The 25439-nt window shown below is 41.3% G+C and overlaps 1 long non-coding RNA gene across 1 annotated transcript in view; it reads left to right on the top strand.

Moving 5' to 3' along the window:
* The first annotated feature begins 409 nt into the window (after nucleotides 1-409).
* Nucleotides 410-25439, top strand: part of LOC126412192 (uncharacterized) — a 30459-nt gene continuing 5429 nt past the window's right edge. The window contains exons 1-2 of the long non-coding RNA XR_007575255.1: nucleotides 410-526; nucleotides 8644-8893. This is a non-coding gene — a long non-coding RNA (uncharacterized LOC126412192). The remainder of the gene's footprint in view (nucleotides 527-8643; nucleotides 8894-25439) is intronic.

The following is a 25439-nucleotide window of genomic DNA, read 5'->3' as shown; positions in this document are numbered from 1 at the left end:
CTGAAAGAATTGAAAACAAATAAGTTGCCAGGTTTGCATGGGATCCCGAATTGGTTTTAGAAAGAGTACTGTACGGCATTGGCCCCATACTTAGCTTGTGCCTATTGCAAATCTCTTGCTCAGCACAAGGTCCCAAGCAGCTGGAAAAAGCACAGATGACTCCAATATATAAAAGGGTAAAAGAATGAATTTGCAAAATTCCAGACCATTATCCTTAATATCAGTTTGCTGCAGAATTCTTGAACATATTCTATGTTTGAATATAATAATTTTTCTTTAAATGTCCACAGACCTCATCCAGGTAATGGCAGAGCATTTTGCAATGAAAATTGACACTATCTAGCCTTTCACCACCACCCTGCAACCATGGAGAGGGTGAATTGGCCTACAGGTCAAACAATTCTGAGTCCATACAATTGCACTATCTTCATGTGGGAGCTTGATTCCGCACTAAGCTCCTGAGACTGCACTTGCTCATGACAGAATCTGATATTGGATATCGCAAAACCTGCACACAGCTTTGAAGGTAATCATCTTAGAATATTTTAATTTCATATGGCAGGACAGGACCATTTCCCAACTCGTGGAAGGAGGCTGTTTTGTTACCACTTCTCAAACAAGGGATGGACTACTCACGTCCCCGTAGTTCCATGAACAATCTCCTTACTGAGCTGTGTAGGACAGACCTTGTAATGAATGATAAAGCATTGGCTGGTCTGGATGTTGGAGACCAGGCAGCTGCTTAACCACTATCATTGTAGATGCAGGGGTTTTGATCAACTGTCGATGACGTGACCCTGTTAGGTGTGGCTGTCCAGGTGGCATTCATAGTTATATACATATGTATATTTTTTGACATCATTAAGACTTATAACAATGCTTCAAGGCACAATATTCTTGGACAGTTCCACGAATTGGGCTTTTGTGGACAGCTCCCCATATCCATTCAGCCAAAATGCTTCTTTTCAGTGTGGAGTTGGTGACATGCCGTCAAATAGTTTTGAATGAGAGAATAGTGAGAATAGCGTACTTCAGAACATCTGTATCACTTTGGCTCTAATTAAACAATGTAAAAGTAGTTGGCTACACTGGATGGAACCAAAGTACATTGTTCCTAAGATCCACCTATTCAGGAGGCAGATAGATTCTAAAACAGCAGTGAGGAGGCAGCACACCAGACATCCATCAGTGCTTTCTAGTGATGCTGGTCAGGATCCAACAAAATGGCTGAAAGTATTTCACCAAATGCAACAGGTGGGATGACATGATGTGTGTGGCAAATGTGTTTTTATAGTTAGGCAGCACGGCCCAACAGTGGTTTAAGAATAATGAACAGAAGCTCAATAGCTGGGACAAATTCAGTGCTGAACTGAAGAAAACATTGGGTGACAATCAGCAGCAAGTAGGCTTAGTGGAAAAACAACTGAAGAAATCGTGGAGAAATGACACATATGGATTGCTGTGGCCCTATACCAAATTGTGAATCCAAATATGACAGAAGTCAATGAAATCTCACAGAGTATGGCAGCCAGAAATGTTGCACTGAGTACAAAATAGATAACAGCCATGAATGTCGACCCCATGTATCAGAAAAGTATTGAGAATGTTGATCTTCAGCACCTCCAGGGGGCTCACATCTCTTTTGTGAGTGCCTTCTTGGCCAGCACGGGACACCAGCATTGCACTGCTACTATTCTGTTTTCCTCTCTGCCTTCCCATTGGATGGTCTTCTTGGTGCCAATTTTGCTTGAATCGGGTTTGTGATTTTGGACACATGTTTTCTTCCCTTCTGGCATTCATTCTTAGCTGTATGGCCCCTTATTGCGTTTGACTTGCTACTCCTCCAAATTTTACAGAAGTGTGGATCATGCAGGGAAGATTGCCCAGCATGGCATATATTGGACCATTTGTGTGTGTGTCTCTCTCCCACTCTTTGCACCCTTCCTTTCTCACAAAGGTGCTAAGCCCAAAACCCAGCACAGTAGCTATTCGATTATGGGTGGGTCATCAAGTACCTGCATGTTGGCAGCCCTCTGAAAATGCAGGGATCACACTGTTGGTGCCTGAGCTGCAAACTCCACATGCAAGCCAAGGAGTATGCTCCCATCATGACCGGGCAGGGGGATCCCAGGCAGGTAACTCTTGCTATGGCTGGATGGTGCCCGTAGGAAGAGTCCCCGTTCAGGGTAGGAGATACCATGGCAGAAGATTTGCACATGAAATGAATTAAATTTCCTTCTGCTGGTGGCGGCAAGACCCCAGGAGTCTCTTTCGATGGGAAATATTACTATAATGTAGACAGATATGGACCCCAGGACATTTCCATCTCTGGCGACGCCGTGGGAAGAGGGACAGGCCAGACCTCTGGGAGCAAAACACTTCACTCAATATTTGGTATGTACTTGGACTGATAGGGCTATTTTTACTGTTATGAAACCTTTTTTTATTTTATATTTTTTTTAAAAGAAAAAACCTGGAGACACATTTGGTGAAGCTGGGTCTCCGGGGAAAATGCAAAATGGTTTGTTATTAATTAAAACTTCCTCTTCTGCAGCTCTTCAGGCATGTGATCATCTAGCTGATAGACCTGTGACCACAGCCCCACAAAAAACTTTGAATATGGCCCAAGGAATCATCTTCCACAGAGATCTTACTCTCCAAGCAGATGTGGAGCTTCGGACTAACCTCCAGCAGTGAAGCATACATTTTATCAGACGTATACAAAAAGATCCCAAGGATAATCGTACTGATACAGGTGTCATTATCTTCTGGGGAAAGTTAAGATCATGGTGTTCAGATGTAATGTGGAACCATATATCCCACCACTCATGAGGTCCTTCACATGTTTATGCTTTGAGCATACGTCATCCTGCTCCATGGGAGACTCAAAATACAGCAACTGCGCACAATCACTTCGCAAAGGTAGTACTTTTGAAAAGCCACCTTTGTGTGGCAACTGTGCAGATCATCACCCTCCATGTCCAGATTTAAGAAAGAAAGAACAGAAGATCCAGGAATACAAATCTATTGACCACCTGTCAGATACCAAGGCACAAAAGAAATATGAATGCCAGCATCCTGTAGAGGTGATGATCAATTATGCTAACATCACAACCATCACCCTCCCCATCTGCCACCTCCTCTTCCATGGTACCTTCTTTGGGAGCCACTTCCTACACCCATCTGGAGAAGCATTGTCCTTCTTTGATGTCCACCGGTGTAAGGGCTACCTCTTGGGATCCCTCTCTTCGGCAACCCCCAGACTGGAAGCCCAACACCAAACAGTGACTGAAGGAGCCACAGCCCATGGATCCCAGGGCTGTCTACTCTTCATCTGTCCCTGCACTCAATGTGGATAGCCTCTTGAATGGACCTTGCCATCCAAAGGTTATGAAGGAAAAGAAGAACAGTTATGCCATCATTCAGTGGAATTGTAGCAGGTACTAATGTCACATGCTGGAAGTACAACACCTTATTTCCTTTTCACCTGTGGTTTGCATTGCTCTCGAAGAAATGCATTTCACTGATGACCATTCTCCAATGGTTCATGATTAGTGTGTGTTCTGTCGGAATTGTGCTGGTCCCAAAAGGGCATCTGGATGGGTCTGTACATATGTCCATACAGATGTCTTCAGTGAATGGGTTCCCCTTCATAACCCCTTCAGGGCAATAACAGTGCAGGTGCAAATGGCATCAGTGTTTACCTTCTGCAAAGTTTACTTATCTCCAGGCAGGCCACTTACTTATGTTGAATGGACCACATTAATCCATCAACCCCTGCTCCCTTTTCTCCTGCTTGTGAACACACACCACCCCTCTGGAGGAGTACCACTTCATGTGATAGCGGCCTTCTAATTGACCAGCTTCTCACAGACCATCATCAGTGCTTCCTCAACAATGGTTCTCCTACCCACTTCAGTGCCACCCACGGCACTTCTTCAGCTATCAATCTAACAACCTCTTGCCCTAATCTTGTGGCTTTGCTACATTGATCACTAGATGATGACCTTTGTGACCATGGTTGACCAAAGACATTGCAATAGCTAGTCAAAATTGTCAATGAGCCCTGCAATGAGGGGACACATGCCGCTACATCTTAGGTGTGGGCCATACTCTGTGGTCTTATGGGCTGCCAATGACCAACAGCTGTTCCGCGTCTTGTACTACAGAGTGGTCTTTCCACCAATTCATCATTCCTGTGCAACACCTTGCAACCCACTTTGTGACAGCATCAACATCCTCTTCCTATCCGGCATGTTTCTACTGCAGAAGTGACAAGTTGAAGACTCCCCACATGTTTTACTCTCCAGAAAACTGAATCCTATAATGATCTCTTCACTGATTGGTAAGTACTGCAGGCCCTTGCCTCATCCCATGACCCAGCCCGGGCCCTGATTCAATTCACAATCAGATGATAAAGGCAACTTCTCCTCAGGGATCATTTCCCTCCAAGGCATCATCTCTTTGCAGTGACGAGATAGCATAGTTGTCCCAATCCTTCAGCTATGCAAGAACCCAACATCTCTCAACCAATAACCACCCAATAGCCTGACCAACATACTCTATAAGTTGATAGAAAGGATGCTGCCTGCAGATTGTGCTGGGTTCTTGAATCTTGGGGCCTTTTGTCTGCCTATCAGGGTGGTTTCTGGGAGGGACAGTCCACAACTGACCATCTGCTTAGCAGCAATCTGACAGGCTTTTTCTAAATGCCAGCACTAGGGTGTCTCTTCTTTTCCAACTTCAGTATTGTTTGAGTGTCCATCTTCCATCGTCATTTGAATGATTGTAAAATTTACCTGTAAAAATTTTGTTGCAATCAAAATGCTGTAGCCGATGCCAGCTTGAGCCTGAACTTTCATGAGGAACATGATCTTTCACATTGTTCACAGATGTTACCTCGGCTTATCCGTAAGTGCATGTGGAGCACAGTCACTTAATTAGGTATCAACAATGTAGCATGTATTTTCCAGTCCCTATCTAGGACAGTGCTCAGGAATTTGTGTTTTTAATAGGAGATACAAACTGTTAAATAACTAGACATAAATTATCATCAAATAGATAAGTGTTAGGGGTTTTATTTTATAAAATATGGGAAGTAACATTAACCATTAGAAAAGTTCTAATCTTCTGGTTTGCGAGTGCATTAAATTTTGGGAGAAAGCAAGAATTCCAACCAGAGCTATTAAGCATTGTTTACATAAACTTGCTTCCAGAATGGAGAAAATTGCAAAAAGAAAAAAGAAAGAAAGTCAAGGTGTGTTTAAGTAACATGAATAGAAGTTTATAACTAACTTAGACAATTCATTTGATATTGCATATGCCAATTCTCTACAAACAGTCAAGTTGCAGGGGCAAAGTGAGTACTTGTGGATGAGGAAGAAAGGGTGAGGCAGAAAAAAATTGGAAGAAGAGAAAAGGCAAGAGAATCAGAAGTGCACAGTATCTACTACTACATCTTTTGCTCTTCTTCCTTCATCATCTGAAGAATCAGATAACCCTTTTTCAAGTTCAGATGACACTGACATTGTGATAGTGAAGTATATGACATGCTTCCAAGAGTTGTTCATTGGAGAATATTGCAAATCAATATACCAAAGATTTTATGACTGAAAAATTAGCAGCCGCATTGGATAGATGTCAGCTGAGTGTAAGAGATCCTGTATATGTATTCTAGATGTTACAGAGAGGCACTTCATCACAATACTGAGAAGCTTTCTATTAACACATTACTTGCAAAAACTTTATTATTTTACTTTTTCAATCTTTTTACATTGATTTGATACCTTGAATGACAAATGAAAGGGAAAGCTGTTCTGAAAAATTTCAGTATTTTAGTACAAAAACTATAGAATGTCCCATTTCTGGGACACTGGCAAAATTAGGTACTAAAATGAACAATATTACTGTTAATGCAGAAAACTATAATATAGTGAAAAAAATAAAACAGGTTTCCTGGATCTAGTTGTCCATCTGTGCTCACCCATCCTCCCATCAGTTTACTTCCTTGTGGTCCTCTGCATTATGGTGACCCTGTTTTCTTTGAAATGTACATCATCACTTTTGTCCTTTTGACACCCAAAATTAAGAGCTTCACATTTGGGTTAGCAGTTTGTTATGCACACCATGATGTATTATGCAGAAATCAATAATCTGATTGAATAATCCTTGTCCTATGATATCTGCTTGTCCAGTAGATCAGTGCCACCCAGATGTGGCATTGGAATAGATATTTCCTTTTTCTTTGCCTTTGAGTATCTTTTACCACAGCTCAGAGGAGTAATACTATTGTAATTTGTGGCTACACATACTGTTTTGTTGTCTCTCCATTTCATTACAAGAATGTCAGAGGAGTAATACTATTGTAATTTGTGGCTACACATACTATTTTGTTGTCTCTCCATTTCATTACAAGAACGTCATTCTCTTTGTCAAACATGTAGTCACAGAATCTTCATCCCTGCTGGATATAAATTTTAAAGTACCTGCTGTATCTTGCATAGTACAGCCATTGTTCAGCACATTTTCTTCAATCTCTTCTTCATCTGCTATTTCATCAGCTTTGGGTGAAGTGATTACCAATTCTAAGTCATCAGCTTCATCTTCATTCAATTTTTAGCTCTCCAATCTTATGTAATGTAAAGTATGTGGACCTCAGCAATGTAAATAGTAATTTTATATATAAAAGGTGTATGTAGTAATACGGCACTTCAGCACAGTAGTGATACTGTAACATTCCCTTGTCTCATTACTGGAACACACGAAATAAATCAGCATTGCATTTACTTCAGGAAATCTGAAATATACTGAATGCTTCATGGACATCTCTATGTTCATAACAATCCCCTACAGACAACTAAATCAGAGTTCACTGCTGTACAGAAACTACCAACAGCCATACAGTGCAGCCAAATGTGAAGACAGAAAACAGGCTAATTAGAGAGAAATTATTTCTTTGCAATTTGCAAGCATTATAGCAGGCAGTTCAACCTTCAGATGCAACAATCAAAGCTAAAAGTTTCTTTGCTTATGTAGAAAGAAATGAAACTTCATCACCGTTGGCCTCCCCAGTCTCCACACGTCACACCATGTGACTTTTATCTCTAGGGTTACCTAAAAGACTGCATTTTTATCCCCCTATGCCTGACACTCTTGAAAGTTGTAACGTCACATTGTTGAAGCTGTGAATTCGATAATGAGAGACCAGCTGCTTCATATGTCGCTGGAAATGAGCCATCATTTTGATATTTTCATGTAACACATAGTGCTCACATTGAATGCATAAAATTTGAACTTTTCTCTTTCCTGGAACACTGGAACTGCGTTTCTATTTTTTGTAGTTTGGAGGCAACAGATGTCTGAAATGTGTTTCTTCTTTCTTGCCTTCCAAAAATGGGACAATGGTAAATAATGGGTTAATAAATCTTCCCTTCATAGTATCCGACAGAAGAAGAGGAGAGAACAGTCTGAAACAATAAATAATGTTTTTCAAAAATCTATCCCTGCAATTCTTACTCTTCATTGGGATGGTCAGATGTTGCCAGCATTAAGCATCAGGGACCCAAGAGAGGAAAGACTTCCAGTCAATGTTACATTTGTGAACAGTGACATTGGCATTTCAGAATTACAGAATGTCTCTGTTAAAATTAATGAGATGTTAAATTTTTATAAAAGTAAAACAGATAAACCAACAGTAGGGTGATTGTCATGAACTCAGAGCTCTGGGTAAGAATTTTGAGAGGAGACTTTGGAAAAATCCTGTGAAAATGCTCTTTCCTGGAGCAATGCATCACGCAAGATGGGTGGCAAGAGCAATTTACTGCTTAAAAATGTTTCTGCTAAGATCACAACTTGAATAATCCATTGAAAATAAAAATGCATTGAGAAATGTTTCTCTTTTCATGAAGGGAATTCACATATTGCAAATACATATTAACGACAGCTACTTGAGACAAACAAAAAAATTTGTGTCAGACTGGGACTTGAACCCAGATTTTCTGCCTGCCACAGGCACTTGACTCAGCAACTTCAGCTGTCCAAGCACACCGCAGTGCTGGTCCAAACCTCCATATGCCATGCAGCCACAATCCAAATTGGTGCACATTTGTGAAACTAAGCATAGGAAGACCATTGTTATTATTGTATATCTCATTTTAGTACTGCCTGGTGTGATTATATCATTAATGCATGCATGCCGAAGGACATTATGTTGCAATAAATGCAGTTACTGCATCAACACAGACACTGTAACCATTAATGGTTTCTCTTTTCATTTATTTGTTTTTGTCAGATCGTGGCTTCAGTGCAGCAGACTTATATAAGCTCCTCATCTGGATCTCAGCCTTTTGAATCATCTGAAATCATACAAAATTATAGATTCCAAGATTTCAAAAGCAGCTATAAGGAAATTTAGACATCATTTGTAGTATTTAAGAGAACAATCGTCTCTCTTATCACTCTTTCATGATGAAGTAGATGTATAAATGAAAATCACAATAGTAGCAGATTTGGATAGATACATTTTTTTTGTGGAGAATTTGATGGACCATTTAGATGGTAAGCATAATATTATTCTGAATATGATTTGTTATTCGTTTTAATTTGTTAATTTAATGTCCTAATTCAATCTCATCTTCATTTCAGAGAAAGCATGGATGAGTAGCACTTCAAATTTAGAGGCTAAAATTATAGTTAAGGAGATAAAAGCTGCTAATGACTCTACTGAAAAGTGTGTTAAATAAGGAAAGATTTTCATGGACTGTTGAACATAGATGAGGAGCAAGAGGAACTTATATTGTGCTGTGTTTAAAAACATCACTGACTGTATCCAGATGATAAGAAAGAAACAATGAAAATAAAATATCCTCAACAACACCACCCTAAAAACAAAAAGGTATTTGATTTTAATTTTATGCAGTCATCAATAACTTTTACACCTTCTAAGCACTACAAAACCTAACATTTCCAGTATCAAAATTTGTTGCTCTAGTCAGTACAGATTGATGTCATCCTGTCAAGATGAAATTTTTTTCCTGAGTAAACTTAACAAAATGGAAAACATTTAAGGGGTGAAGATAAAATCTTTTGGAAAAAAAAAATTGGAAGCAAAATAAGGGAGATTCTAGCCAACAGACCTTTTTGACCTGCATGAAAATGTGCGTCATGCATTTCAGCCGCCATAACATGGTTCATCATGACCCAGAATTTGACCTAGGTACCCAGCACCTGGATATTATCATTTCTTGGGCCTTTTTTTTTTAAAACAAAAAGCTGACTTGGCTGCCCCAAATATATAGGGGCGTGGCTAGTGCTAAATGCCAACACCTTATCACAATTTTTCTTGACATGCGTAAGGTGCACAACACTGCTTGGCATCATCACATTTTACTTACACATAATGACTGGGGCTTTTGAGGTCCTATACCAATTTTTATTCACCAGTTTTTATCACGGTTACAGTCAGCACTTCACTCAGCTCACCGTGGTTCCAAGAGAATAGCATCCCACAGAGGTCTGTATTGAGTGTCACACTCTTCCTCATTGCCGTCGAAGGGCTAGTGACCTCTGTTGGGCTGCTGGTCACCCCTGCATTCTGTGTTGATGATTTTTGAATTTGGTAGAACTCCCACTGGGTGACCTTTGCTGAATGCAAGCCATTGCCGTTAGGCAGGCCTCTGCATGACCTCTTTCACATGGTTTCCAGTTCTCTTATACAAAACTGTGGGTCATGCATTTCTGCCACCATACCTTGGTCCATCCTAACCCAGAACTCCACTTAGGTTCCCAATACCTGGACATTGTAGTGCAGTCCCGTTTCTGGGGTCACCTTTTTGATAAAAAGCTGACTGGCTGCCCCATATTCGTCAGCTGACAACTAGCTGCATATATAAACTTAACACTCTCTGCCCCCTTTCCCACACATATTGGCATGCAGATAATGCTAAATGCCAACACCTTATCAAAGTCTTCTTTGACTTACATAAGGTGTACAACACCGCTTGGTGTCATGACATTTTATTTACCCTCCACGTCTGGGACTTTCTCGGCCTCCTACTGAATGGAACAACATATGGTGGGCTACTACCCCATCTAATAAACTCCACACAATCAAGGCGACTACTGCAGCATGATGCTTTTACTTCTGCTTCTCACAGAAAGAATCCACAGTCTTCTGTTGACTCTGCATCAGTCATACGCCCCCGTCCCACAGTGGGCTCACCACTCTTTGGTGCATTTGTGCTTGGCTACCCCAGCCTTTGCAGCATCTTTTCCCTTCTGTGCTGTATGTCTATCCTCTTGTTATTCTTTTCCCATCCCTTGGGAAAAATGTCTGGGGTGTTATTGGGAATGTTCCACATTGTCCATCGCCGACATAAGAACAGTCTCACAACTGTTTTTCATTCCATTTTCCTTTCTTTGTTTACCTTCTGCTATCCTGCCTCCACTTTGGCATTTGAGGTTCCTCTTTCTCTTCTTCTTCCCTGTGCACTCATGAAGACTGGTACACGCATCTTACACATAATGGGTGATTAATTCCCAGCCCCGGGTTGACAGGTAGGGTTTGCCTGCTGGTACAGGCCAGGCCCAGGGAGGGATGGTTGCTTGAGCTGTTACCTTCCCAAATTGCAAATTGGTCCCTCCGTTAGGTGTTTGGGAGGTGCAGCCTTGTGAAGGGAGTCCCCATTTGGAAGGAGGACGCCATTGGAGATGCTGGCAATTATGGGGGATTTTCTGCCAATGAGCCAATCATCTCCACAATCAACGTCTACAAAACATAAATGAAATGACGCTATCGATTCAAAGACCCTTCCAGCTTCACCATGGTTCTTGTGGTTTCACATACTGAAGACGGTCAGTCCTTAGCAATGGTAAATCCATTCATTATCAGAAAGGTGTTGACGCAATTGCCGGCCCTGTGAAATCCTGCTCTCGTTTATGGAATGGTACTTTGCTTTTGGAGACTACTTCTGATTCTCAAGCACAACAACTGTTTGCCGCTTCACTTCCCCGTGGCTGTCCTATTCGTGTTGAGACCCATAGAACTCTGAATTCTTCCTGTGGTGTTATTTACACTAGGCTGCTCGATGGTCTGACTGAGGCCGAGATTCAAATATACTTCTCTGATCAGGTGATGAGAAAGGTAGATTCCTTCTTAGTGGCCACACGCACTGTTTTTCTCTCCTTCCATTCAAGATCAAACCAGGCTATGAAGTTATCACAGTCTGACCATACATTCCAACCCCGATGCGCTGCAACCAGTGTCATTTTCAACCACACTCAAACATCTTGTCAACACCCAGCCAATGTGTCAGCTGTGGAAGGGATTTGCACAGGGGTGATTGTCCGCCTCCTTCTCCCCACTGAATCAACAGCAATGGCGACCATGCCGCCTCAACTCAAGATTGTCCCGTGTATCTCAATGAGTGGTCTGTCCAGAGATGCAGCTAAAAGAAAAAGTTCCGTAGCCGGTAGCTCACTAGTTATTGGTGAGTCTTAAACCCTGCGTTCTACCATCTGGCAGATACAGTACTGTTCTTGCTACATCTCGCTGCATGAATGACATGGCCACGCAGACATGTGACCTCAAATTCAGCTCCAAGATTGTGAAATCACCCAGTGTCAAGGTAACATCGCTGTCCCCTCATCCAGCTGTGCAAAAAGCCATAAAACTCTCACCTCAATGGGCAAAGTCACCAGCTACACCAACTGGCAGTCCGGAAACGACAGAAGTACTCCCATGAAGATGTCCTCCATCCCTACAGTGAACCAACACCTGAATCTTCCTCTGCTAAGCAGAAAGGCTCTAAGAAGTCAAACAAAGGCAAACGGTCTTCTCCTTCCCCGACTCGAAGATCCTCTTCGACAGCGTCACCACGTGATACCTTCGGCCAGCCGGCCTCCTTGTTGCCAGTGCGCACCACCAACTGTTTTCCTGCATTGGACTCCACAGACCAACAGTACAGGAAAGCCAATGCTTCTGTGGACCTCATGGTCCTTTTCTGCTGCTCGGTGACTTTAATGTGCACCACCCCCTTTGGGATTCTCCCAGACCCTGTCACAGAGGTGCCCTCTTGGCTGATCACCTTAATAGACTTAACCTCTTTTGCCTTAAGACAGGAGCACCCACATTCCTTCCCAACTCCTCGCACACCTATTGCCATTTGGACCTAATTTCCCATGTGCTATCTATTTGATGACTCCTGCCCTGCATGCACACCCAAATGGCAGCTTACTAAGGCCGACTGGTGGCTTCACTCCTCCCTGGTGACCTTTGATGAACACAATTTCCCCAGTTGTGATGATCAGATGGACTATCTTACAGACGTTATCCTTACTGCTGCAGAACATTCCATTCCCCGCACTTCTTCTTTGCCAAGCTGTGTCCCGGTCCCTTGGTAGACAGGGGCATGACAGGACACAATTCGTGGACAGAGATGTGCTTTCCACATTTTTACGATCATCCTACGATGGCAAACTGCATTAATTATAAACAGATGCATGCACAGTGTTGTCGTGATATTTTGGATAGCAAAAAAACTAACTGAATTTCATTCACTAGTTCTTTTAATAGTTCCACTCTCTCTTCTGTCATGTGGGCCCACCTCTAACGGCTCTCTGGGACCAAGATCCATTCCCCAATTTCCCACCTGACAGTGCAGATGATGTCATCGTGTACCGTACTGCTATCTCCAATGCCTTGGGCCGCCATTTTGTGGAAATTTTGAGCTCTTCCCACTATCACCCTGCCTTCCTGCATTGGAAACAAGAAGAGGAGTCTCAGGCAATATCCTTCTCTTCTCAGAATTGTGAGTGCTACAATGCTGCCTTTACTATGTGGGAGCTAGACCATGTTGTCACTTCATCCTGATCCTCTGCCCTTGGGCCAGACACTGTTCACATTCAGATGTTGCAGCACCTTTCTCTTGCAGGCAAGCACTTTATGCTTAATATGTACAACTGCATCTGGGCAGAGGGCCCGTTTCCCAGACGCTGGCATGAAGCCACTGTCATACCCATCCATACTTAAGCCCACTAAGGACAAACACCTTCCTTTTAGCTATCAGCTCATCTCTGTCACCAGCTGTGTTTGCAAGATGATGGAATGTATGATTCATGTGCAGCTGGTATGGTGGCTTGAGTCTCGCAGTTTACTAACCACTGCACACTGTGGATTTTGAGCATGCTGTTCTGCAGTTGACCATATCATCACTGTCCACCCATGTTGTGAATGGTTTTCAGCAGAAGTCCCAGACTATGGCCGTGTTTTTCAATTTGGAGAAACCCTACGACATCTGCTGGAGGACTGGTATCCTCCTTACTCTCTACACATGGGGCTTCCATGGCCACCTGCCCTGTTTCCTTGAGGAATTTTTAAAGAGTAAGTTTTCAAGGTCTGTGTGGATTCTGCCTTGTCAGTCACCTTTATCCATGAAAATGGTGTCCCTCAGGGTTTCGTCCTGAGCGTCATCCTCTTTGCTATCACTATTAACCTTATAATGGCCTGTGTACTGCCAGCCATCTCTGGCTCCCTTTTTGTTCACGATTTTTTCATCTATTGCAATTTTCCATGAACCTGTCATATTCAGTGGTGCCTTCAGCAATGTCTCGATCATCTTTACTCATGGAGCATTGACAATGCCTTTCGTTTTTCCACTGACAAAACTGTTTGTATGAATTTCTGGTGGCACAAATGGTTTCTCCCACCATCTTTACATCTTGGGCCTGTTGCTCTTCCATTCATTGAAACTATGAAATTCCTGGGACTCATGCTTGATAGGAAACTCTCTTGGTCCTCCCACATGTCTTACCTGGCATCCCGCTATACATGGTCCCTCAATGTCCTACGTGTCCTCAGTGGTACTTCCTATGGTGCAGGTCGAACCACCCACCTCCATTTGTAATGGTCACTTGTCCATTTGAAACTAGACTCTGGGTGCTTTGTGCATCTGCATGACTGTCCCATCTTACACCGTCTCAATACTATCCACCATCGTGGCATCCATTTGACCACTGGTGCCTTTTACACTAGCCCAGTTGAGAGTCTGTATGTGGAAGCTGCTGAACTACCACTGTCCTACCGCCATGACTTTCTCCTCTGCAGGTATGCATGCCATTTGTCTGTCATGCATGGCCACCTGTTCTATGCCACCTCCTTCGATGAGTCCTTTGATTACCAGTATGGCAGTATGGGGCACATCCCTCTTCTCTGTTACCTCCTGCAGTTCGCTTTTGGCTCTTGCTCCGGCAGTGTAACTTCTCATTCCCTGCAAAATTCCTGGTGGGTGTGAAACCTTCATCACCTTAGCTTCATGCGGCAGCCTGTGCTCACCTTGGCATTCATTTGCTTCCTAAGGACACTAATCCAGCCTCGCTGTATCGCCTCCAGTTCAGGACCTTCGCATGGAACTTCACGACTGTACCTTATGTACACTGATGGCTCTTGGACTGACAGTAGTGTCAGCTGCGCCTTTGTCATTGGCACTGACATTTTTTGGTATTGGCTTCTGGCACACTGCTCAGTATTTACAGCAGAGCTTTCATCCTGTACCAGGCCACAGAGTACATCTGGCAACACAGGATTTTCGGTTGTGTCATCTGCTTAGACTCACTCTCAGTGCCCTTCAGAGGCTCTGTGCTCTGTACGCTGCCCATCCCTTAGTGCAATGGGTCTAGGAAAGCTGTCACTTACTCACTCTTGATGGAGCCACTGTGCTGTTTATGTGGGTTCGTAGTCAGGTCAGTCTGACAGGAAATGAGGCTGGCAACACTGCTGCTAAGGCTGCAGTCCTTGTACCTCGGCCCATTAGTTCTTATATTCCCTCCGATGATCTCTGTGTTGTCATCTGTTAGGAGGTGGTGTCACTTTGGTATCGCCACTGATCCTCCCTTCATGAGAATAAGCTCCAGATTATTAAGCATCTCCCAGTGGCTTGGACAACCTCCTCTCAGCGCTCCAGCCATGAGGAGGTCATTTTAACTAGGCTGTGTATTGGGCACTGCCTTTTGAGCCATCATCATTTGTTAAGTGGCGCTCCCTCACCACTTTGTACACATTGCACCCAAGTTTTAACTGTCTGCCATTTCCTGACAGAACGCCCATTTTTTAACCATTTACATTCCTGCTTGGGTTTGCTGTCTGAGTTATTGGCCATTTTAGCAAATGACACACAGGCTGTTGGCCATGTTTTACTTTTTATCCATCATACTAATATGGTGAAGGCCTTTTAAATTTTAGTCCTTGACCTCTGCTTCTTTGTGGTGTATTTTATAGACCTGTTTCTAGCTGCCTTCTCTTGTGTTGATTGGGATTGTTGTATAGTTGTTTAAAACTCCTCTGCATAGTTGTTTTTTAACTCCTCTGTGTCTTCGTGTTCTATAGTTTTGACATGGGCGTGTATGACCCTAGTTATTTTTGTGCCCTAAAACAAAACAAACAAACAAACAGCTTAGGTCATACCGGTTTAGCTCATAGCTTTATTTTGTGTGATGAGCCACCCACATGTTGTGGTTTTGGAGCCTTACAGACAGTAGCTCATATCTTGGTGGGATACCCCATCCTTTTGGTCCCTCATGCTAAGTATGGACTTTCAGGGTCATTGCCAATAATATTGGTGGATGAGTAACAGATGGTTGAGGTGGTTCTCAGTTTTCTCTGTGAAAATGATTTTTACTCTCACAAGCAGAGGCCATGACATTTGTGTCATGGATTTACTTTAAACTAAACTTTGTGCACTTTTAGTAGTCTGGAATGACAACATAATGTGCAAGTAATAAGGCTTACTACTAACAAAATTTTGAAAAAATTGCAAGAGAAATTTTATGCGTCAAACACATACTGGTGCATTGCAACTCTGAGCACTAGATTAGTGTTCAAGCTCTGATACTGCTGCAGTGGATCACTAGATTGAGTCCTGCTAATTTTTTGTTTGTTTTTTAAATTTATATTTTCCAATTTTGGTCGTATTATTTCACATGCATGATATTTGAAAGACAATATAAAGAAAAAAAAAACATATGTATATGTGCGAACTTTTAAACTATAGTCTGTGATTGTGATCTTCAAAAATTTCATATGTAATTATTCATTCTTGTTACACTGGCAATATTTCACCACTGCACAAGTTAACTGCTGAATGGAGCCTGTCTCTGCATCTACAGGTTGAAGCATCCAGGTGCAAAGGAGTTCTGGATACCTTACCCGATGGCAGATATAACAGATTTTGCAAATCACCATATGCATACTTGCTCAGGAAACCTTTGTGTTTTGTCATTTACTTGTTGAATGTAAAAAGTCTAATATTTCTTGTGATAATTAAAATTAGTAAGCACCCAAATCAATAAACAGTCATGCAAATGTGTGTGTATTTTCATTATACTACCATTCAAATGTCATATATATGAAATAATGTGACCAGTGTTGAGAAAAATATAATGAAAAAAAAGTGAGGGGAACTCAATCCAGAGATCCAGTGATTAAGGAGCTTTAACGCTAACCGTCTGATTGCCGCCACCTTGTGCTCAGAGTTGCAGTGCACCAGTACATATTCGACACACAAAACTTATTACTTGCATATTATGTTGTCTTAACAGACTACTAAAAATGTTCAACGTCTGAAGTAAATGTGTGATCTGAATGTCACGGCCTCGCCTTGTCAGTTATAAGGTTTCAATCTACCTCCAGAGAAAGGACAGAGTGGTTGGAAACATGGTGTCTCCTGCTGTGTGCTAGATCCTGGGGTCCCTCAACCCTACTTTCTTCACCAGGTTACTCTTTCCATCCTCTTTTACTCTGTTCTAATTATTTTCAGATTTAGTTTGCCTACTTTAAGCTGCAGTCAGTTTTCTATTCTAGGTATCGCACTCTGTTGGATAGTGGGCACCCTTGATTGTAGTGGATCAGGGCTGGGGCATCTGTGGATGTTACATTTCCTGTACATGCAGAGCCCCAGGGATTCCTATCTGCTGACCAACATATTTGCTTCACCTCATTTTTATTATTGACAGTGTAAAATATGCCCATTACATTTTCAGCCTTCTCGCTTTTACTGTTGTGAATCTTCTGACTAGAACAGGAAATATTCTCGGTGAATATATCTAATTCTGGATGCACCACTCTTGGAGCCCCTTACTTCTCTCCCTTCCCCCTCCCGACCACCCATGCCCACCTCCCAATTAACCAACAGTCTTCAGCATCAATCGCCACAATCAGCTGAACACACAAAGAAGAATGGACACAGCCAATTTGAACTTATGCTGCAGCCATCAAACAACAACCCAGCACCCAACTGGAGGCATGACCAACTATAATGCACCATAGAGGACCAGACATTTGGAGAACTGAGGGGCAACACAAAGGTGTGTTTCCTTTGTCAACATCCTTCACACGTCATACACTATCACAGAGAAAAAAAAATGAATTTTTGACAGCCACTACACCACCAGATGTCAACCATCATGATAGTTCTGTCCACACTAGCCAACTGCATATGATTACAGTCGTCATATGGGTCAAAGCCTATCACTGTACACTGTTCAAGGTTGCTCTCCAGCACATCATAGCTGCTCTCTGTCACTATTCAGAGCTACCAGCCATTTGCACAGCAGCTGACTTCAGCAAAATTAGGTGAGGTGATCATCTATTGAGAGAGTGACAACCATAGATGCAAATCCTACATGAATGTCAAGAAATCTCATTGACATCATCATCGATGGCCAACCTGTCTAGACGCTATTTGATTCAGGGGCATCCTTTACTTTAATGTTGGATGCATATCATTGTCACTTAAAGAAGACAGACTTCCATGATACAAAATTGATTGTGTTGAAACTCATTTGTGAGAAATACAGAGCGCCAACATGGACATATAACGCAATAACTGTCAATAACAGAAAACAGCCCTTAAAAACTGGTGTTTTAGCAGAATGTAGTCATAATGTTATTTGTGGATGGGACTTCAGTCACAACATTCTCTATGGTGGCTGCCTGTCTTGAAGGATCCACTGGATAAACTGACGAGATGGCCGTTGAAGTTTCAGGAGTACAATATATATAAAAATGGATGCAAACACAAGGATGCTGACTGTCTTTCTAGGAATCTTTTGTTGGAATACAGCAGCATGGGTGAAATCTGACACTGTTGCATTAAATGACATCACTGCTGAACAGAGGGAAGATTCAGTACAAACCATAAGCTCCTTGAAGGAAGAATAACCAACCAAAAGATTATTCAGATTAATAAAAAAAAACACTTCATGCAAGGAACTATGATCCAGTGGGGCAGAAATTGTTGCTTGTCATCCTAGTTCATCTACAGCTGATTATCCTGAAGCACTTCCATGGCACTCCAACATCCCTTCACCTGATATTCTTGAAGACTGTAGACAGAATCAGATGCAAGTATGACTGGCCCGATCTCTAACAATCCAGTAGACACTGTAAGGACTGCTAATGATGCAGGCATGTGTCACAGTTACCCCCAGGGCATACGGTACCAATCCTGCCTGCAGTAGTACCATTCCACCAAATTGGAATCGATCTTGTGGGCAGGTTCCCAAGGTCAACAAATAGGGAACATTTGATAATGTCTGCACTGCTGAAGCTCTGGAAATTGCAAAGTTCCTTGTAGAAACATGATTTTGAAGCACCGGGTACTCCATATGATGTCCTCTGATTGTGGAAAAGTTTTCCAACCGAGACTAGTTGATACTAGTATAGGTATTTTCAAGTTAGGACATCAAGCCCAGGTTGAGACTTACCCATCGTCCACAGACAAATGATTTCACAGAACACTTTAATAAGATTTTGGCCAATATGATCTTGTGAGTATATTGCTATTGAACAGAGAGACTGTGATACAAAACTGACTGCTGTGACATTTGCAAATAGTACAGCAAAGCATGACACTACAGGAAATCACACCATTCTCTGTGTGTGATGGTCAGGCCATGATAACAATGCATACTGTTGGAAATAAGGTTTATCTAAAGCAAAGAGTACGATATATATATATATCTAAAAACAAAGATGATGTGACTTACCAAATGAAAGTGCTGGCAGGTCAAGTCACATCATCTTTGTTTTTAGATATATTTTTCCTACGTGGAATGTTTCCCTCTATTATAACGATATATATATATATATATATATATATATCACTAAGCGGATTCAGAAGGATGTAGGTTGCAGTAGGTACTGGGAGATGAAGAAACTTGCACAGAATCTGTTGAACAGAGAGACTGTGATACAAAACTGACTGTTGTGACATTCGCAAATAGCACAGCAAAGCATGACACTACAGGAAATCACATCATTCTCTGTGTGTGATGGTCATACATATATATATATATATATATATATATATAATGGAAGGAAACATTCCACGTGGGAAAAATTATATATAAAAAAACAAAGATGAGGTGACTTACCGAACAAAAGCGCTGGCAGGTCGATAGACACACAAACAAACACAAACATACACACAAAATTCAAGCTTTCGCAACAGACTGTTTCCTCATCAGGAAAGAGGGAAGGAGAGGGGAAGACGAAAGGAAGTGGGTTTTAAAGACATATGTCTGCTTGTGTCTGTATGTGTGGATGGATATGTGCGTGTGTGCGAGTGTATACCTGTCCTTTTTTCCCCCTAAGGTAAGTCTTTCCGCTCCCGGGATTGGAATGACTCCTTACCCTCTCCCTTAAAACCCACATCCTTTCGTCTTTCCCTCTCCTTCCCTCTTTCCTGATGAGGCAACAGTTTGTTGCGAAAGCTTGAATTTTGTGTGTATGTTTGTGTTTGTTTGTGTGTCTGTCGACCTGCCAGCACTTTCATTTGGTAAGTCACATCATCTTTGTTTATATATATATATATATATAAAAACAAAAATGAGGTAACTTACCGAACAAAAGCGCTGGCAGGTCGATAGACACACAAACAAACACAAACAATATATATATATATATATATATATATATATATATATATATATATATATATATATATATATATATATGGTTATAATAGAGGGAAACATTCCACGTAGGAAATATATATCTAAAAACAAAGATGATGTGACTTACCAAATGAAAGTGCTGGCAGGTCGACAGACACACAAACAAACACAAACATACACACAAAATTCAAGCTTTCGCAACAAACTGTTGCCTCATCAGGAAAGAGGGAAGGAGAGGGAAAGACGAAAGGATGTGGGTTTTAAGGGAGAGGGTAAGGAGTCATTCCAATCCCGGGAGCGGAAAGACTTACCTTAGGGGGAAAAAAGGACGGGTATACACTCGCACACACACACATATCCATCCACACATATACAGACACAAGCTTGTGTCTGTATATGTGTGGATGGATATGTGTGTGTGTGCGAGTGTATACCCGTCCTTTTTTCCCCCTAAGGTAAGTCTTTCCGCTCCCGGGATTGGAATGACTCCTTACCCTCTCCCTTAAAACCCACATCCTTTCGTCTTTCCCTCTCCTTCCCTCTTTCCTGATGAGGCAACAGTTTGTTGCGAAAGCTTGAATTTTGTGTGTATGTTTGTGTTTGTTTGTGTGTCTGTCGACCTGCCAGCACTTTCATTTGGTAAGTCACATCATCTTTGTTTTTAGATATATATATATATATATATATATATATATATATATATATATATATATATATATATATATATATATATATATATATATATATATATATATATATATATATATCTAAAAAGAAAGATGATGAAACTTACCAAACAAAAGCGCTGGCAGGTCGATAGACACACAAACAAACACAAACATACACACAAAATTCTAGCTTTCGCAACCAATGGTTGCCTCGTCAGGAAAGAGGGAAGGAGAAGGAAAGACAAAAGGATATGGATTTTAAGGGAGAGGGTAAGGAGTCATTCCAATCCCGGGAGCGGAAAGACTTACCTTAGGGGGAAAAAAGTACAGGTATACACTCGCACACACACACATATCCATCCACACATACACAGACACAAGCAGACATTTGTAAAGGCAAAGAGTTTGGGCAGAGATGTCAGTCGGGGCAGATGTACAGAGGCAAAGATGAAGTTGAAAGACAGGTGAGGTATGAGCGGCGGCAAATTGAAATTAGAAATTAGCGGAGATTGAGGCCTGGCGGATAGCGAGAAGAAAGGATATGCTGAAGGGCAAGTTCCCATCTCCGGAGTTCTGACAGGTTGGTGTTAGTGGGAAGTATCCAGATAACCCGGACGGTGTAACACTGTGCCGTCCGGGTTATCTGGATACTTCCCACTAACACCAACCTGTCAGAACTCCGGAGATGGGAACTTGCCCTTCAGCATATCCTTTCTTCTCGCTATCCGCCAGGCCTCAATCTCCGCTAATTTCTAATTTCAATTTGCCGCCGCTCATACCTCACCTGTCTTTCAACTTCATCTTTGCCTCTGTACATCTGCCCCGACTGACATCTCTGCCCAAACTCTTTGCCTTTACAAATGTCTGCTTGTGTCTGTGTATGTGTGGATGGATATGTGTGTGTGTGCGAGTGTATACCTGTACTTTTTTCCCCCTAAGGTAAGTCTTTCCGCTCCCGGGATTGGAATGACTCCTTACCCTCTCCCTTAAAACCCATATCCTTTTGTCTTTCCTTCTCCTTCCCTCTTTCCTGACGAGGCAACCATTGGTTGCGAAAGCTAGAATTTTGTGTGTATGTTTGTGTTTGTTTGTGTGTCTATCGACCGGCCAGCGCTTTTGTTTGGTAAGTTTCATCATCTTTCTTTTTAGATATATTTTTCCCACGTGGAATGTTTCCCTCTATTTATATATATATATATATATATATATATATATTTTTTTTTTTTTCTGGTCTTCAGTCCTGAGACTGGTTTGAAGCAGCTCTCCATGCTACCCTATCCTGTGCAAGTTTCTTCATCTCCCAGTACCTACTGCAACCTACATCCTTCTGAATCCGCTTAGTGTATTCATCTCTTGGTCTCCCTCTATGATTTTTACCCTCTACGCTGCCCTCCAATGCTAAATTTGTGATCCCTTGATGCCTCAGAACATGTCCTACCAACTGGTCCCTTCTTCTCGTCAAGTTGTGCCACAAACTCCTCTTCTCCCCAATTCTATTCAATACCTCCTCATTAGTTATGTGATCTACCCATCTAATCTTCAGCATTCTTCTGTAGCACCATGTTTCGAAAGCTTCTATTCTCTTCCTGTCCAAGCTATTTATCATCCATGTTTCACTTCCATACATGGCTACACAGTCCAGAGGTGGAAATCAATGATAGGAAGTTCAAGGAAACTGAATACCCACTCAAAAATCATGAAGTTTTAAAGGGAGGGACTACCTCCAATGTTCATCATAGTTAAAAGATTATAGCAACACAATTAGAATGCGGGGATCAGTAAGAGCTGCAATACAAAGTGCCAATGACATCTAGATTCAAGGTGCTGTAGACAACTTCAATGAGAATTTTTGAAACAGCAGGTCACTGGTTCTCTAGGAGAGGGAGCAATCCTATGGACAGTAGTTCATGCAGTGCGGTGTAGTGGTTAGTGTCACTGGCTGGCTTGCTGCAAGTCACGAATTCCAACTCAACCATCAGAAATTATCTGTTATTTAGTATCTATCATTTCTGGAAGGTTCTTGAAATATTTGACGTTTATATATCCTGAAATATTTGAAGTTTGTATAGGCGGCAATCATAAATTTTTCTGAGTGAAGGCCTTACATTCCAGAATTGGTATTCCAGTCAGGCAAATCAGTGTGAGCAGTGCAGCAATCATCCCACCAATGCACTAGGCTGAAATTACCTATTTGGTAAAGCAATGTGTTCTCTTGTATGAAGAGCTCGTAATAGCCTGCTGCACATCCTCATCCAACAGGACTCATAGCCCCTTCAAGACTTTCTTACGACCAAAGGCACAATGATTAAATTGGGAGAGATGAGAACTACAGGATGGGTGCTGGATTGTCACACATTTGTCTGTAATGAAAGAGGCTGGCCTCCCAGATCAACCAGCATCTTGAGTCATTCTGCAACCAGCAGGGAACTTCGCAACAACTATTCCAAGACAATGGTTTTCGATAGACATGCAGCCACATATACATTCTTCATTCTCCAATGGATGTCTGTTGGGGTTTTTTCTTTGATAGACAAGAAAAGAGTAACTGCATGTTGGTCCTGTTGGACGCATTTGGTAATAATGTTGCCATAGTTCACATTTCCATATTTACCGCATGCACATCGGAATGGCACGAATGCCACACCAATTCCTTGCCTACATGTTGGTGCTTATATACCTACATTGGAATCACGCTATGTTATAAATACACTGCAGCAATACCCTCAAAAAGAAACTTTTTATAGCCCCTTATATAAATATCAACATTCTAGAACATCCGATGTAAATAGTTGCAGTCTCCATTCAGCAGTTCAGTTCTCTTCTGGTGTACATTGGTGTCAGTAATAAATATGATTTTAGTTCTAAGTCCTGCACTTTGTTGATGATCCTGCCTTCAGATTTGGACTTGACTGTTGTTCTATAGAAAGGCCAATGTCAGAATACCCAGACTAATGAACAGGGGTCGACAAAAAGTTCGCGAACTTACACCACCTATTGCCTGAACCATCTGTTTCTGAGCCAAAAATATCCTTTGAGAATTGGAAGAGTTACCCCAAAATAAAAAATAATGCCAGACACCATAAGTAAATGAAAATAAGCAAAGTAAACTACTTTCTGTGTCAAACTATCACTTACTTCAGATATCGTTCAAATAGTAAAAATGACAGCATTAAGTCTTCAAACAAGCTCCTGAATATGGGCATTTCATGATAGTTTACTATCCATCTAACACCTGGAAATTTGAACTGTTCAGTTTCACTAATCATAAGGTCATTGTGTGAAATTAAAATGTCAGGTTTTGTTGAATAGTGTGTTAGAAACTGTAAAAACTGAATCTTACTGTGATTTAGCATTAGTTTATTTTCTACAAGCCATGAATATGCCATGAACTGCACTATTTGAAACATTACCAACACTGCACAAAACATCCTTTTCTGCCAAGTTAGTGTCATCAGCAAGCAGAAATATTTTAGAGTCATTTGTAATACTAGAGGGCATATCGTTTACATAAATAAGGAACAGGAGTAGCCCCAGCTCTGATCCCTGGGGTACCCCCCACATCATAGTCATTCTCAACACTGTGTATAATGACCATTTACTGTCTTTTGTGAAAGTAAGAGGCAAACCATTTATGAGTTACTCCCCATATTCCATAATGGTCCAACCTCTGGAACAATATTTTGAGATCAACACAATCAAACACCTTAGTTAAACCAGAAGATGCATAGCATTTGAAACCTTTTGTTTAATCCATCCAGGACCTCATACAGAAAAGAGCTTATAGCAATTTCAGTTGTTAAACCACTTCCAAAACCAAACTGTACATTTGATAGCAAATTATGTGAAATAAAATGATCAATTATCCTTAAATACACAGCCTTTTCAATAACTTTAGCAAACACTGATGGCATAGAAACAGATGTAAAATTTTCTTCATTATCCCTTTCTCACTTTTTATAATGCGGCTTTACTACTGAGCACTTTAATTGTTCAGGGAACTGACTATTCTTAAAGGAAAAATTACAAATATGGCAAAGTATGGGGCTAAGATGTACAGCACAGTACTTCAATATTCTGCTAGGTGCTCCATCATAACCGTGAGAGTCCATAGTCTTCAGCAATTTTATTATTGACTGAATCTCCCCCTTGTCAGTATCACAGAGGAGTATCAGACATCAGTTTGAGAAAGGCATTTTCCAAGAGAGTCAGAATAGAAACCAAGTTTTCATTTAATTCACCAGCAATGCTTAGAAAGTGATTGTTAAATTGTGGATATATCTGACCTATCAGTATCAGAAATATTTCTACTACAAACTGGCTTCATATTGCCAACCTTGTGCTGCTGTCAAGACATTTCCTTCGCAACTGATGACATGGTTTTAATTTTATCCTGTGAATTAGCTATTCTATTTGTGTACCACATACTTTTTGCTTTCCTAACAACATTTTTAAGTGCCTTACAATACTGTTTGTAATGGGCTACTGTAGCTCCATTGTGACTGCTTCTGACATTTTGATATAATTCCCACTTTGTACTAAATGATATCCTCCAGCTGTCCAGCATGCATTTTACTGCTAACCCTGTTTAGAATGTTCTAATGGAAATCAGATTTCAAAGTGCATGCGAAATGTGCTAAGGAAAGCACTGTAATTGTCATCTATGTTATTGGCTCTATAAACATTCTGCCACTCTTGCTCCTTAACGAGGTTTAAAAAATTCTCTATTGCTGTTGGATTAGCCTTTCTACATAGTTTGTAATTATATATAACCTTTGTTTGAGTACAAAAATCTTTTAGTGTTAAAATTTGTGAATCATGGTCTGC

The sequence above is a fragment of the Schistocerca serialis genome, chromosome 7 (genome assembly GCF_023864345.2).
Source record: "Schistocerca serialis cubense isolate TAMUIC-IGC-003099 chromosome 7, iqSchSeri2.2, whole genome shotgun sequence".
Classification (NCBI taxonomy): domain Eukaryota; kingdom Metazoa; phylum Arthropoda; class Insecta; order Orthoptera; family Acrididae; genus Schistocerca; species Schistocerca serialis.
This window is presented reverse-complemented; position numbering and strand designations above follow the sequence as displayed.